General features: G+C 40.0%; 1 long non-coding RNA gene across 1 annotated transcript; it reads right to left on the reverse strand.

The window, feature by feature from the left end:
* Positions 1-3,271: 3,271 nt before the first annotated feature.
* On the reverse strand, positions 3,272-4,644 carry LOC106530343 (uncharacterized). Its single transcript, XR_001311777.1, has 2 exons — positions 4,256-4,644; positions 3,272-4,016 (listed from the first exon to the last, which is right to left on the reverse strand). It is a non-coding gene; the product is annotated as an uncharacterized LOC106530343 (long non-coding RNA).
* Between the last annotated feature and the right edge of the window lie 6 nt (positions 4,645-4,650).

Below are 4,650 nucleotides of genomic sequence, written 5' to 3' on the forward strand. Positions count from 1 at the left end.
ACACACACACACACACACAGAAAGGAGGGGTAAGGATGTGATGCCCCCCTCCCCTCTCTGTCAGAGGACCACCCCTCCCCTCCCCTCTTCTCTCCATCTGACTGCGCCCGACTCCTCTTCCCTCCATCCGCTCAGCTCCGCGCTCTGCACCCAGAGCACCCAGAACCTGATCCGTCCAGGCTCCACATCATGTCCGGTTCTGATTCTTTTTATGGCTTTTTATATTTTTATTTTTTTTGTCTCGGACTAATGAGATCCTCCGGATGTGGAACACTTGATCCAGATCATCTGCAGAAGAAGAAGGGACGGTCCGACCTCAGCATCCTCCTTCCTCCCCTCCTCTTCATCTTCCTCCTCCTCCTCCTCCCTGCATCATCCCTCCGCATCCTCAGCATCCCTGCGGGGGGAAAGGACACACACCAAGCCGGCTCAGAGCCTCTCATCTCCGGCCGCACCGAGCCTCTCGCGGCGGTGCCATCTGCGGGTCCGCGGGGCTCGTTTTMCCGCGCGTCAAAACCTCCGATTCTGAACAGAAACCAAAACAAATCCGCACCTTTTTATTCCTCCTGCCTGCAGCCGGAAGGTATTGTTCTTTTAATCTCATTTGTGCTCATTTAAAATATATAAAACATTTTCTCTTAAATTTTTTTGTTGTGCGCAAACGCTCCGCCAGGATCCGCAGTGTGCCTCTGCGCAACTCCTCATCCTGTCCTTCTCTCAGCCCTGATCTGCTCAGATCTTTTTAAAACTGTAATATTTGCCTTCATGTGACGTAAAGCTTCAATAAGAATGAGTTAAAATGTAATTAGATGGGTTATTTTAATAACTGCTTGGTGTTAATTTAGATTATTTCGTTTCTGCTCGAGTATTTGCAAAGAAAATGTTGAATATCTGATCCAACCTTCACGCCCGACCCCCACAAAGGAGACCACCCCCCTCCCCCTCCTTTACATTTTTAGCTATGAGCTATCTGGGTCATTAGCATTTCTGCTTTTAATGAGGCTGCGGTTGGATGCAGCAGTTTTCTGCAGGATTTTTTTCCTCCCTTTCTTCCTTTATTTCCTGTTAGGATCTCCTCCTGAGGGGTACAGTGTTGCAGCTGCAGCTTCCTCCCCTGCAGCTGTGATGCAGCACTCACTGTATATAAGAGCCAAACTGCAGGATTAATGGAGGATGGAGCTCTGCTGCTGCAGTGCTGCTCAAAGGACCTCACTGGTGACTTTTAATCCACATTAAACACATTTTTTTCCCCGCTCTGCCAGTAAGCCGTTATTGGTTTCTACTCCTCTGAGGTATTAAAATCAATTTGCAGTGATTTTTTTTTACACCTGCTGCAGACAAGAAATCAATCCCAGTGAGCGTCATATCTGTGCACAAAGGAGCCAAATCTCTCCTTCAAACAAACATCAAATAAAAGATTTGACCTTTTTTTATTTAAAGTTTGGTCATTTAGGAATCTCTAGCTGTTTGTTTTAATTGTAAATTTGCGGCAAAACAAAGATATCTGCAGGTTTTCTTCTTTAATACACTGGGGAATAAAAGGTTTAAAGGAGTTCACATCCAGTAGATTACCTGCAGCAGTGACAGACTGTTTGGAGGTCAGCACATCCCGGACGAGCCCCCAAACAGTTTATCATAGTTGTCTCTCACACACACATACGCGCACGCACGCACGCGCGCGCACACAGGTTTAAATCAATACATGGATCATTACAGTGGTTTCGAGCTGCTTATCTGTTTGTGGACTGCAGGAGGAGACAAAGCGCTTCAGAGGAGCAGGAGATAAAATCTAAAAAAAGCAACATCTAAAAATAAAAGCTGAGCATCAATGTCTGGTCGTAAGAAGTGTTTGTTCCACAGATCATTAGGTGCAAAAAGTAAAAACTGTCTGAATGAATGCAAAATAAGCAGCATGTTGCCACAATGTGGTCTCATATGAATGAAATAATGTTTATATGTATATAGACCCTATTTTTAACCCATCCAGATTTAATGCATTTTTATAAAATGGTAGCAGATGTTTAAATGCGTTTAAATATTAATAAAATTATTTGCAGCTTCTAAGATGAGAACTATGGAGAGCCACTTTATTCAAAATAAATAAATAAATAAATAAATAAATAAATAAATAAATAAATAAATAAATAAATAAATAAATAAATAAATAAATAAATAAATTAATTAATAAAGTATTAATACATATTCCATCAAATACCTAAATGTCCCCATGAAATAAAACAAAATTAATATATTTTACTACGTGTTTTTAGCATGTCTTTATAATATTTATTTATTTATTGTATTTTGAATAAACGGCTGTCCATAGAGGACAGTTCCTAACAGGGTTGTTGGTCAAAATGAATCAAAGTAAAAAATAATTTACTATTTTGGACAATAATGTGTGAAGCAGCAAGCGATGTAAATGGAAAAAGTCAGAGAGGTCGACAAAATGCCGGAGGATTTGGGTTTTCTCTCTTCGTGTTCACAGCGGACCTTGATTTAAATGTCCATACAATTAAGGCACGCGGTGAATGCCAAGAGAGTGACTGAACATCAACACGCAGAGGTACGGTCACACCTGGGAGTCCAGGTGATCTTAAACTGAGCAATGCTAACATCATGGTGCAATACCAACACTGACCAGTCAGTGGTGCAGTCAGCTTTCCAGTTGCAAATTCACAGAAAAGGTTTTCGACTTAATTTAAGAGGAAATAGATAGCAGTGCAGGTTGGGGGTGGAGTTAAGACATGCATTTTAAATCCAGGTAGAAGTTTCCGATAATATTTACGTGTTAAACAAGTACAAGAAGATTTTTAATAATTAAACATAAACTCGATGTGAGGCAATGAAGTGTTTGTAAGAATTTCTGTTTTATGGCAAAACAACACTGATCAGAAACATCCACCCAGAAAATCTAAACTCAAAGCCATCTAAACAAGAAAAACTTCAGGAGGATTTTGCCGTGACAGCGCCCTCCGGTGGCTGGAGGTAAAAGAGCAGAATGAAAGGAGCACAAACAATATGCTGGTTGTTTGCAAAAAATAGAATCAGAGACTAAAATCTTGTTATAAATTTAAGTCTTTGTGACCAACAGGCCTGTTTCTGTGTGCACGGCTTGCAAACCCATATGGAAGGCTGTGCACATTAAGTTACCTCTCACATTGTTCCCGCCTCGGCAGCCATCCCTAACATTTATCATTTAATCTACAGTAATTCGATTTTAAAATGAGATTTTGAACCAGTTTTTTTTTCTTTTTGTAACTATTATTAATGTTGGTTTGGTTTTTAGACCTGGAGATTTTCTGCCAGAGGAGAGCAAACAAGTCAAAAAGCTGATCTAAAGCTTTGAGATCCCACAACTAAAGTGAGACATGTTAAAGACCCCTGCAATGAAACGGAGACAAGTTGGAGACCCCTAAACTAAATGAGGCTGTTGTAGACCACCAAAATAACTGAAACTGTTTAGAGACAGATTGGAGACCCCCAAAATAAACTGAGACTGTTTAGAGACAGATTGGAGACACCCAAATTAAACTGAGACTGTTTACAGACATATTGGAGGCAACTTAATTAAACCGAGACTGTTTAGAGACAGATTGGAGACACCTAAATTAAACTGAGACTGTTTAGAGACAAATTGGAGACACCTAAACTAAACTGAGACTGTTTAGAGACATATTGGAGACACCCAAATTAAACTGAGACTGTTTAGAGACKGATCTGAGACACCTAAACTAAACTGAGACTGTTTAGAGACATATTGGACATACTGAAATTAAACTGAGACTGTTTAGAGACAGACTGGAGACACCTAAACTAAACTGAGACTGTGTAGAGACAGACTGGAGACACCTAAACTAAACTGAGACTGTTAAGAGACAGATTGGAGACACCTAAACTAAACTGAGGCTGTTTAGAGACATATTGGAGATGCCCAAATTAAACTGAGACTGTTTAGAGACAGATTGGAGACACTTAAACTAAACTGAGACTGTTTAGAGACAGATTGGAGACACCTAAATTAAACAGACTGTTTAGAGACAGATTGGAGACACCTAAACTGAGACTGTTTAGAGACAGATTGGATACACCTAAACTAAATTGAGACTGTTTAGAGACAGATTGGAGACACCCAAATTAAAATGAGACTGTTTAGAGACAGATTGGAGACACCTAAACTAAACTGAGACTGTTTAGAGACAGACTGGAGACACCTAAACTAAAATGAGACTGTTTGGAGACAGAATGGAGACACCTAAACTAAACTGAGACTATTTAGAGACAGATTGGAGACACCCAAATTAAACTGAGACTGTTTAGAGACAGATTGGAGAGATCTAAACTAAACTTAGACTATTTAGAGACAAATTGGAGACACCCAAATTAAACTGAGACTGTTTAGAGACAGACTGGAGACACCTAAACTAAACTGAGACTGTTTAGAGACAGATTGGAGACACCTAAACAAAACTGAGACTATTTAGAGACAGACTGGAGACACCTAAACTAAACTGAGACTGTTTAGAGACAGATTGGAGACACCTAAATAAAACTGAGACTATTTAGAGACAGACTGGAGACACCTAAACTAAACTGAGACTGTTTAGAGACAGACTGGTAACACTTAAATTAAACTGAGAAGGGTTAAAG

Source organism: Austrofundulus limnaeus, unplaced genomic scaffold (genome assembly GCF_001266775.1).
Source record: "Austrofundulus limnaeus strain Quisiro unplaced genomic scaffold, Austrofundulus_limnaeus-1.0 Scaffold511, whole genome shotgun sequence".
Classification (NCBI taxonomy): Eukaryota; Metazoa; Chordata; class Actinopteri; order Cyprinodontiformes; family Rivulidae; genus Austrofundulus; species Austrofundulus limnaeus.